Source organism: Tiliqua scincoides, chromosome 3 (genome assembly GCF_035046505.1).
Source record: "Tiliqua scincoides isolate rTilSci1 chromosome 3, rTilSci1.hap2, whole genome shotgun sequence".
Taxonomy (NCBI): Eukaryota; Metazoa; Chordata; class Lepidosauria; order Squamata; family Scincidae; genus Tiliqua; species Tiliqua scincoides.
The window spans coordinates 204,178,120-204,189,764 of record NC_089823.1 but is presented as its reverse complement, the minus strand read 5'-3'; the positions used below and the strand labels follow the sequence as shown (position 1 = coordinate 204,189,764).

The following is an 11,645-nucleotide window of genomic DNA, read 5'->3' as shown; positions in this document are numbered from 1 at the left end:
TAACAGCAATTTACATAATTAAAAAAATCTAAAAACAAACAAACCCCGTAGATTTTCATAAAAGCAAGAGCACTTATTGCATGGTGTGCAAAGACTGTTAGACATATCACCCAAACGGGGTCCACTGTTTAGCTTGCCAGACTAAACCCTGGCCCAGAAGGCATGTAGCATGAATAACCTGCTTATTTCCCTGTGAGTAGGGAAACTGGATTGGTTGGAATAGTTTACCATAATTTATTTGGAATACAATCACCAAAGTCCATGGCAAAAACATTCATGTGTTCTGGAAAGTCACCATGCATGCACAAAGAATTATGAGCCAATTTAGAATTCTAATATAATAGTCCTTTAAAAAAAAAAGAAAAAAGTGCTCTCTGACTGCCAACTCACTTCTAAATTAAGCCAAGGAAAGTTCACCCAGGTCTGCTTTTCCAATAATACCCAAACACAGGCAATGCCAAGCACTTTACTTTGGCATTCAGATCCTACCAAAGTTCCAAAATAGGCAGGCTTGGATTATAATGAACTCTGGCAGCTCATAATGCTAACTCAAATATGAGATGGGTTTTATACACCTACATAAAAAGAGCAACACTGGATCAGGCCAAAGGCCCATCTAGTGCAGCTTCCTGTATCTCACAGTGGCCTACCAGATGCCAAGCAGCCCAATCCTGAGCTACCTGTTGTGCCAGGACTGCCACAACGCCAAAATGACTGCCGTGGCATCCTATATACAATAGGGCAGCCGCTGGCAGCTCCTCGGGGTAAGGAGGCTTTCATCCCCTTTCCAGGTAAGGCAAGTAGCCCCACAATGGGTTTACTCGATTCTACGATAACCCTTGTGCTGGCACAGAATCGAGAGCCTCCATGTTGAGCCTGAGGCCTGACACGGAGGCTCTGAATGCGGAGAAGCTCCCTTCCTCCAGCACGTGTTTTCCCTGCCTCCTCCCCACCTCCACCCATGCCCCCACCTATCTCTCTGCTGCCCGGCTTTTTGGGCAACCGCAGAGTGGCGGAGCAGCAACAGTCCACCAGCGCCAGCTCAGCACCAGCCAGCACTGAGCTAGCACCATCGGTGAACTGGTACTGAGTGCTGCCGACATGCCTTATGGCACATTTGCGACACTCAGTGCTGGTGGTGGACTGGTGCTAAGAGCTCAGGATTGAGCATACAAGACAACAAGATTCCTGCATCCTATTGTCACTCCCTTGCATCTGACATTCTAAGGTAGCCTATTTCTAAAACCAGGTTGTACATACCCATCACAGCTTGCAAGATGTGATTGACCTTTCTTCTAGAATTGTGTCTAGTTCCCTTTTAAAGATATCTAGGCCAGACGCCATCACCACATCCTGTGGCAAGGAATTCCAAAGACTAATTAAATGTTTTCTTTACCTACCCTTTTCCATTCACCGCTTGGTTGGCAACCTTCAGTCTCGAAAGACTATGGTATAAGCCTACAGCACCCAGTATTCCCAGGCGGTCTCCCATCCAAGTACTAACCAGGCCTGACCCTGCTTAGCTTCCAAGATCAGATGAGACTGGGCATGTGCAGGGTAACAGTTGTGTACACATTATTCTACAACTCAGATTGTAATCCAAGTTAGACAACGGCACTCTTCCCTTATGTGTTTTAACATGGTGAATAAAGTAGCTCTTCAGAAACAGCTGTCACACCAGGTCAATGCATCGAAGTGCATGAATTGGAAGTAGACTTTGGGCTCCCCACAGCAAACCTCTTCCACAGAAATCACCCAGACCAAGTTATCAGGATTTTTTTTTCTATTAACCTGCTGCCTTGCTTGCTAAATTCAAATTAATGAGGGCAGATTGTGTTCATTGTTCCATTTCCTGTTTCCACCATAAACACCAATCCCTTGGGATACAGAATCAGGCCATTTTGTATTTATAGTTATGTTGGAATGTGGTGCTTGCTGCTGTTTAGGTTGGCCTTACTGCTGCAGCCTAAGTCTGGATTATTACAACCTGATCCAAGTCCCGATGGAATCAATGGAATGATTTGCATCCATTAACAGATCTCATGCCAAACTCTTAATACCTAACAGCACCCACAACCCTGGGCTGTTAAGTGCTTAATAAACATTTACATTATTTGCAGCAGCTCATCCAGAAAAGGCTATAGGTAATGGCTCCACTGTTGTCTGGGGGCCTGCTTTTCCATTCAACGTAATGTGCCGGTAAGGTGTGTTTCAACAAAGTAGCATGGGTCATGGTTAAACCTCATCAATATAACTTAAAAATTTTGTTTCAACTGAAATCACGTTAAGCCCTATCTGCTTCACATAAATTGGCATGTGCCAATTACTTCCATGTACTTTGATGTCTCCAGGAATTTGCGTACAGATACTTCAAGTTAAACACTCTCTTTAGATAGCATGCTTAGAAAAAGCTGCTCCAGAAATGGAAAATGATGTTGTTTACTTCTCAAGGAGCTACAGCTTTGGAAGAGTCTTATAGAACAATTGCTCAATCAATCTAACATGGCCCAAGAGGTTCTTAGAGTAGGGTCAGTTCCCAGAGGATCTGTATCTCATTGTACATATGGTTGAATTTATATTTTGTGCTGCAAGGTTGCTTACTTTTAATGATTCTCTCATATACAATTTGGCATTGACTCTAATGTAGCTGGCTTTTCCCAGAAAATGATAGCTTTTATAAAGTATGTATAACTGTTTGTGATTGTGAAAGGGCTTCCCATGTCACCCTGTAATGTAAATAGGACAGTATTATCAAACCTGACTACGGTCTGATAAGGAATTTGGTGTGTTTATGTGTTCCTGAGCACAATTCAAAGTGTTTGGTGATGAGCTGTAAAGCCCTTATCAGCTCAAGGTCTAGATACCTGAAGGACCATTTCATTCCACATGAATCTGCTCATCCTTTGAGAACACCTTGGAAGATTCTGGTACAGGTTCCATCTCCAATGGAGGAATGGATGGTGGTTACCCATGACAGAACCTTCACAGTAGTAGCACCCGGTTTCTGGAATGTCACTCCACTGGAGTTCAGAATGGCTCCTTCCTTGCTGGTGTTTCAATGGGATGTGAAAACTTTTTTTGTTTAGATGGGCTTTTGCTTAAATTTCCCCTTCCTGTGGCATTGATTATTTTTGATTACCATATGGTTGTTTTTATCATTTAGTTTGTTACAGCGCAATATTAGGATCACATTTTTTTGTGATCTAAATAAAACTAAATGTTTTTATCATTTAGGGTGCAATCCTAAACAACTTTCCAGCACCGAGGTAAGGGCAATGCAACTCCGAGGTAGGGGAACAAACATTCCCTTACCTTGAGGAGATCTTTGTAACTGCCCCCCAACTGCAGGATGCAGCACATGCCCCACTGGCACAGCAATGCCAGTGCTGGAAAGTTGGTTAGGATTGTGCCCTTAGTTAGTTACAGCACAATCTTAACTACCATCAGCCAAGCTCAGCCGACACAAGGCTCATCCCACAAGCTGCCACGGAGGCTATATTCAGCCTCTGTGTGCTGGCGCAGCTTGCTCTTGAGAAGGCACAAATGTGCTTTATGGCATGTTCTCAATCCTCCTAGGCTGGCACAAGGGACTTGCGCAATCCTAACTACCAGTTAGGATTGTGCCTGCCATGAAGGATTGCAAACATGCCGAAAAGCACGTTTGTGCCTCCTCTAGAGCAAGCTGCGCCAGCACACGGAGGTGCGCTGGCACACAGAGGCTGAATCCAGCCTCCATGGCAGTTTGTGGGGTGAGCCTTGTGTCAGCTGAGCTCAGCTGATGCAAGGCTCTGGTGTGGACAGGGAGGAGCCGAGAGGGAGGCTTTCCGGGGCGGGGGGAGGATGGGTGGAGGGCGGTCCTGGGGGCTGGCGGGGAGCAGGAGGTGGGGCTGGGATCCTGTTCTTATGACAGATCCCAAGCCCCATTCCTGAGCAGCGCTGAGTGGCTTCAAGCCGCTCTGCTCTCCTCAGACTTGTGCCAGCTCAGGAGGTTGTGCAAGTCCAAGAAGACCCACAGGGGCTGCAGTGGCTTACCCGGGGGTAAGGGGAAGAGTGTCCCCTTACCTTCGGCTGAGCCAGTGTGGAGCCCTATCTTGCACTGGATACAGCGCAAACCTCCTGGCTTACCTGTTCCAGCACAAATATAGCAGAGGTCCCCAGGTTACCCGATTCCTTCTTAGGCGGCTTGTCTGCACTTTTCCTTCTAGTCACTTCCACTGGGGGACTCAGGGATGAAAAAGGAGCATGTGTCCCTCCTCCTATTGGCTTGGCACCTGGAACTTCAATGCTCTGGATACCTGGGCAGTGCTTGCTATCATTAGAAGAAAATGAATTTGCCCAGGTGCCTAACCAATGCAGAACTATAGTTCCTTATTCCCTGTCCCTGAACAATGGGCAACTTTGCACACCTTTTCCTTTCCCTGAAGCATTCATAAAAAATGGGGAGAGGGGAACTTCACTGCTTGCAAATGAAGTCACAGAATTACTGAAACTGTTTTATCCCAGACTTATGTAGACCCTCCTTTCTTGTCGAGGAGAGTCAAGAAAAGATTGGACAGACATCTGTGAGGGAGAGGGTTGGTCTGATGAACCTATGGTATCCATTCCAAGTTTATGATTCTGCTATTCTATCATATGAAACTCCCTTTGTTTTAGAAATACCTGTATTCTCCTTTAAGGAATAGAAACAAAAAGGATTAAAAGTAAATTCTTAACAAACAAGACTGTTTCAAGAGCAATCTACTTGTTCATTTTTCACAGACAACCCACGCCTACAAGCAGTCTGAAATAACTTTTTGTCTGTGAGAAAGGGAAAAAATATCTGGCAGTAGAATTCAGTTTGAAGAATTCAGACTGGTTTTTGTTTTTTTTACTCCCCTCCCTCCCCATATAGCTTCAACAATACACTTCAGATTTCACAAAGGTGCAATGAAGAGATACTGTTGAAGCAGTTGGTCAGAAACATAAGGAACACAGCTGTACCACTTATAAGGATTCCCGAATGCTGCTATCTTACCACATAGACAATATGACTTGGCTACTTGACACATTCAGTTCAGAAAGAGGGCAATATTTCCTGCCCTCATTTTAAATTAGCTTCATGATGATATCTTACAGCAGGTGGTTCCCAATCTTAGCTGCAGCCTTTTATTCCTGGATCAGCTTGGCACCACTATCTTAGATTGCACCAAATCTAATGCGATCCAAGAAACATCTTGTGAGATCTTGCACAATCCAAGATGGATTGAAATTTGGGTGACACCATCTCAAGATGGTGGCACCTGGGAGGAGGGGCTATGAGGGACATCCCATGGTGTCCCTGTGAGTCTACCATAGTGGCCCAGGGTACCACAATGCACACTTTAGGAACCTCTTCCATATACCCATTTTGACTACACTACAACAACATGAAATCAATTCAGAGTGAGAGTATGAAGTCCTCTCTTTCAAAGGCAGGGGTGGACATTTTGAAATACAGTACTGTTAAGAATAGGATGCTTATCAGAATGGCTGCAGTAGCAGCGTGGTTCCTTTTCAAAACTATTTTGCTACAACTGCAGGCAGTAGCCGCACTGGAGATCTGCTCTATTATGATTTCCTTTTCCCAAAATGCCCTGGAAGTAGCATTGTCCCAGAGCGTTCTAGAAAAACACAATGGCAGACAAAAATTATGGTCCCCAGCAAGGACCCTTCCTCATCCTGCTGAAATGCCCCCACCAAATTTGCCACTATCCAAAAGCTGCTTTAGGAAAGAGAATGATGATGGTTTATTTAGAATAAAATGTGCGAGTATTTTTCCTTATATTTCCCATATTGTAAATGCATGGCATGGCACTATTATAATACAGATCAATTTCACAGTGCATAATAGTAATAATAATGATCATTATAACAAGTGTTTAAACTAGTATTCTACTTGCTTTCTAAATTGCAACATATCTGACCTGGCCAAGCAGGAAATTATCTTCTCTTTTTTTAATAACTATGTCAAAATATCTATTATTGTTTTGTACTTGACACATTAGGAGAGGATGGCATTATCAGGAGATAATGGCCTTTACCAGGCATCGAATAGTCAGAAATGCAGTCAAGAACGAAGTACCTGCAAGGTCAAAACTACCTTAAGGTAATGCCTACCTCTAAAGTGATTTTCTTTTTCTATTATTAATTCAATCTATTATTGCTGGAAATCTCAAAGGGAACTTTAGAATCCCAATTTGCCTGAGGGTCTGTGTTGTTGCATATAAATGTACAAGGCAGCACCGATTACTAGTCTGTTTAAATTAATCTAAAATACATTTGGTTAATATGATATATAGGTCTCACTTCGTTATCTACTGGGGTTCCGTTCTGGAAGCCCCAGTGGGGAAAAAAAATCAGTGGATACCAAATCAGTGGAGAAATAGCTTTAAAGACCCACTTCCAGGTTTTTTGTTCCTCCATTGTCACCCCAGAATGCATTGCTATAGATGCTAAACCGCATGCAGCCACTAGATGGGTGAATAATGGGATCTAACGGAATGAAATTTTTCCATTATTCACTGCATCTAGTGGCTGAATTCAGTATAGTGCCTATACCAATGCATTCTGGGGTGACAATGGAGGAGCAAGAAACCCAGAAGTGGGTCTTTAACCCCAAGAAGTTTGTAACCAGTGCCATTTAACAATGCAAAGGCAGGAAATGGGATTTTGGTACTTTTCCCCCTTGTTACAAGGCATTTAAAGGTGGACCCAGGTATTTGCGTCAGTCAAATTTGGTGAGTCAAATCAATGGATGCCAAATCAGTGGATACCAAGGGCCCACCTGTATTTACATTGCTCTGGGAAGTGTTTTTTCTGAAATGCTAAATTGAGCTTTTCATACATTCACAAATCTGAGAATAATCACAGTTTGAACAATGGCATACTTACAGCCCAATCCTACCTGCAAATTGCTAACCTAGACAAGGTGGAGAAAGGGGCAAATCAGGGCAGGGATCAGTCAGGATGGGGCAGGATAGGGGCAGATCTCAGCTGCAGTGGCATCTATGAGATACAGAGAAACAGTTGCATGCTGGCTACTGCTAACAAGAATGTAGAAGATTATAAAATGCAGCATAACCTTTCAATCACATCCATTCATCAGAATAAATATTAAGTGAATTGATATGTTTTTACTGACTCTCTCTCTCTCTCTCTCTCTCTCTCTCGTGCAGCAGTTATTGACAGCCCAATTCATCAAGTCAAGGAATTCCAGTATCTTGGTCTCCGGTTCCATTACCGGCACTCCTGGTCTTCCCATCGCCTCACAGTAATTAACTCATCCAAATTAGTTGTCCAGGCTATAACCCGCTTTTTCTTTTCTTGGGGTAACTCATTTATTCCAGCTGCTCTCCAAGCTTTTAATGCTAAAGTTACACCTCAAATTTTGTATGGCATTCCTATATGGATGCCAGCATTAAATGATTTGATTGAAAAGATCCATTCAAATTTTCTATACAAAATCTTAGGTGTTCCGCATTGCGTTCCCGATGCGGCACTCTGCCTGGAGACAGGCCAATATAGGCTGGAGTTTGTAGCATGGTCCCGTTTCTTAAAATACTGGGCCAAAGTGTGCTTCAGGGCTGATCAAAACCCTTTGTTAAAAGGGATACTGACTGACCCACTGTTATCTCCCTGCTTAGCTCTTTTCTATAAGAAAATCAGACAAATGGGCCTCGAGGCAGATCTGCAAGGAGCTGCTACACCTGAGGTTTCTATTAGGCTCCTGATAACAAGATTAACTGATATAGAAAGGCAAGAGATTTTGGGTGCAGCACAAAAAAAATGTTCGCCCCTGAATTTCCACCTAAGTAATACATTTGGTCAACAACCAAAGTATCTGACCTTCTTGGAGTGCCCCTTCGCAAGGAGGGCTTTTACATTAGCTCGCTGCAATGTGTTGCCTTCTAAAGACCTACTTGGCAGGTTCAGAAATGCCCCGAAGGAAGAACGAGTCTGTAACTGTGGCCTTAGAGAGGTAGACTCTCTTTTACACATTGTTTTGCACTGTGTTAGCAATCAAGTGCCTAGAGACCAATACCTTCTCCCATTATTAAGAACTAAAAAAGGTCTTTCTGAGAATGTTTGCCTACAATTTTTGTTGGCGGGAGATTCTAAACTCGTGACCCTTCCAGTTGCGAAATTTTTACACCTGAGTAACTTGAAGAGGGCTAATCTGTTGGTCCTAAGCAACCTGAAGTTACCGCGCAAGTAAATTGTTGTGTTTTAACCTTTATCTTTATTTGCTTTTTAACATATATTTATATATTGGATTGTTTAGAGATATTATGTGTTAATTTTTATGCCTAATAAAGGTTTGATTGATTGATTGATTGACAGCCCAATTCTCTGCAGTGCACCAGTGCTAGCCGTCATAAATGTACATAAAGCACTTTGTGATGAACTAGCAGTTACCATCGCTGGTGCAAAGGCCCATGATGGCCTATGTGTGCTGGCAGAAGGAGTAGCAAGCACCGAATCAGGTAACAGTGGCACTGAACCACGCAGAGGCAGAACACGGCAGAGGGAGGAAGGGGATATACCAGGCAGAATAGGCAGCAGTGGAGCAGAAGTGGACAGATTTGGCCTAGGACAGGTGTGGGATCGGCAGCAGCCATGCATGCCATACCTACCCTCCTTTCTGGGCCTGATCCACCAACACAGATCCACAAGGGCTTGGGCCAACTATTTAGCTCACGCAGATCTAAGTAGACCCATTGCAAGGCTGGGGCTTACCTTAAGGGGAAGAATGTCCCCTTTCCTCAAGGAGACCTCCAGCCTTCCAGCTTCCCCCATAGAATGCAGTGGGGGGGGAGGTTACAAGGGGGAGGTTTGAATCGGATTGTACTGTGAATGAAGACATTTCTGCAGTTCCTATCATTAAATTTTCACAGCAACATTCATGTATGTTTTTTTATTAGGGTATCAACAGAGATCTCCTGGCATAGTGCTAATCCCTTCAGGTAGCAAAACAATATCTTTGCCATGAGTTGTATATCAGCTATTTAATTCAAATGAATTAAGCCCATCCTTGCTCCTGATTTATAGGACCCTCTTTACTTTCAAATTGCTTAGCAAAATACAATTGGGCATGATGAAGGTTTGTCTATTTTTTTAAATGGGGGGAAGAGGAATGCAAACCCCATGGAAAAAAAAGGAGAAATTGATTAAGGAATAGTCGAGCTATCATTAACTTATCAAAATAAAGCAGCAGACATAAATCAATTCTGCTGCTTAGACAATGATAAATCAAATAAAGCCCAGAGAGATGTTATTGATTCACTGCCCATCACTCAAAGTCTTCATTGGCTTCCTCAGCCAGCTGTCTAATTGAAATGAAAATTCTGATAACTTTTTGGTAGGCCCCAGGCCTGCTGACTTTCACAGAACATTATTCAATCAAATACAGATGGCGTCTGACCTGTGCCTGCCTGAGTGTTATCCACATGTATTAGGTTTTAGACTGATACATTCTGCATTACAGTATACAAGATGCTTCTGTCTCAATGTCTTCTTGCATGACCTTTGGCAGGTGGGGCTTTTGCACAAATCCTCCTCCAGTTTCAGGTAATGGTTTAGTTCAGCGGCTACAGCCCATTAAGCACCGAGAAGCCAAAACCAAACACTTAAATGATTTTTGACATCCACCTTTCAAACAGATTTGCGTCTTGATTTTTGCATGTGGCCTTAATCATTCCCTTTTACTCTCTCTTCAGGTTGTAATTGTAACTGTCCATAATGATTTAGGGTGTGCTGGAGATATGGTGGAACATATCACATTTCAATATAACCACATTATTTGGGCTGGTGATTTGATAATTCGCGATGTGAGCAATATCAAAATCAGGGTTGACAGATTCGGCTATAGGTATCATAGGTGTTGGGTATGTGCTATTTTTCTTTACATTTTTAGAAAGAGGTCTGCAGAAATGGTAAACATATGCAATGTTTTGACTGATGCTCCAGCAAGGTAACAGCGCAAATCCAGGGTCCATAAAGTTGCACTAATTCTGATAAAGTTTTGCATTTCATTCTGGAAGAATATGGTTCTTCCTGTAATTTTTTTTTCTTCTAAACTATTATTATTATTATTATTATTATTATTATTATTATTAAACTTTATTTATATGCCGCCCTTCTCCCCAAAGGGACCCAGGGCGGCTCACAACATATTAAAAACAGATTAAAAACATAATTTCACCACAAATAAAAACATATTAAAAACACATTAACATATGCCCATAAAAACCATGGTCAGATAAAAAGTCAGATAAAAAGAGCAAAACGTAGCAAATCAGAGGAATCAGGCCTGTAAAAATACTAAAAAAGATACAGAAAAGATGTTTAAAAAGGCCATGCACTCAGAAGGCTTCTTTAAACAAAAATGTCTTCAGGCTTCGCCGAAAAGTCTCAAGAGAGGGAGCCATTCTCAAGTCAAGGGGAAGGGAAATCCATAATGTTGGTGCCACTACTGAGAAGGCCCTATTTCTTGCCGCCGCCCTCATACCTCCTTAGGCAGCAGCACTTCTCTGATGACCTAAGAGGACGAGCCGGATTGTACGGAAGTAGGCGATCTCTGAGATAGCCTGGCCCAGAGCAGTATAGGGCTTTAAAGGTCAAAACCAGCACCTTGAATTGGGCCTGGAAATGAATGGGCAGCCAATGCAGCCCCCAGAGAAGCGGGCTGACAGAGTCAAACCACCTAGCTCCAGTGACCACACGAGCCGCCGCATTCTGCACTAATTGCAGTTTCCGAACTGTCTTCAGGGGCAGCCCCACATAAAGCGCGTTACAATAATCTAACCTCGATGTCACCGTGGCATGGATCACCGTGGCCAGGTCTGCCCGATCCAAGTACTGCCGCAGCTGGCGCACCAGCCGAAGCTGAGCGAAGGCCCCCCTAGCCACAGCCGCCACCTGGGAATCCAGGAGCAGCTGCGAATCCAGGTGGACCCCCAAGCTGCGGACCTTCCTCTTCCTCAAACAAATCCATCAGCTCAATTTTCCTGCCGTGGAAGACCCCAGAGTTCTTGATTTTCATGATGCTGAAGACCTATTAATTCCCACTGTTTTTAAAATCAGATTCTCCTGCTGCAGAAAGTCTTCTTTCTTGGGTCTTCTTGAAAGACAAGGCACAAGAGACATGAACTGATATCAACAGACCTAAGTAAAGGGTGAACTTCAGCATCAAATTTTTTGTGTTGTGTTTTTTTTGTGTGTGCTTTATTTTAATTGCTTTAATGTTAGTCTTAAATTACAGGCATACCCTGGTATCCTCAGTTTGGTATACACAGTTTCAATTATCTGCAGTTCCATGAATACTGGGGGGCAAACTTTTTAAAGGTCTGGAAAGTAAAGAAAAAACCCTAAAATTGCTTTGTCTTTTGTGTTGCAACACAATTGCTGTGTTTTCAGGGTTCCAGGCAGCCTTCTGAGCTGCCTGCAGCCTTTTCCTGGTAACATGAGCTTTCCAGCCTTTTCCTGGTAACTTTTTCCTTCCCCCAGTGTGACCCCAGAATGCATTGCAAACCAGGAAGAGAATGCATTGAGGATTGGGCCCTTGGTTGCTTGAAATGGAAGCTTACAATCAGGACAGACCACAGCCTAGTAGTTACTTTTCTTGGATG

The 11,645-nt window shown here is 43.2% G+C and overlaps 1 pseudogene; it reads right to left on the bottom strand.

Annotated features, from left to right (window-relative positions):
• Positions 1-1,455: 1,455 nt before the first annotated feature.
• LOC136646215 (5S ribosomal RNA) lies at positions 1,456-1,574 on the bottom strand (annotated as a pseudogene).
• Positions 1,575-11,645: the final 10,071 nt, after the last annotated feature.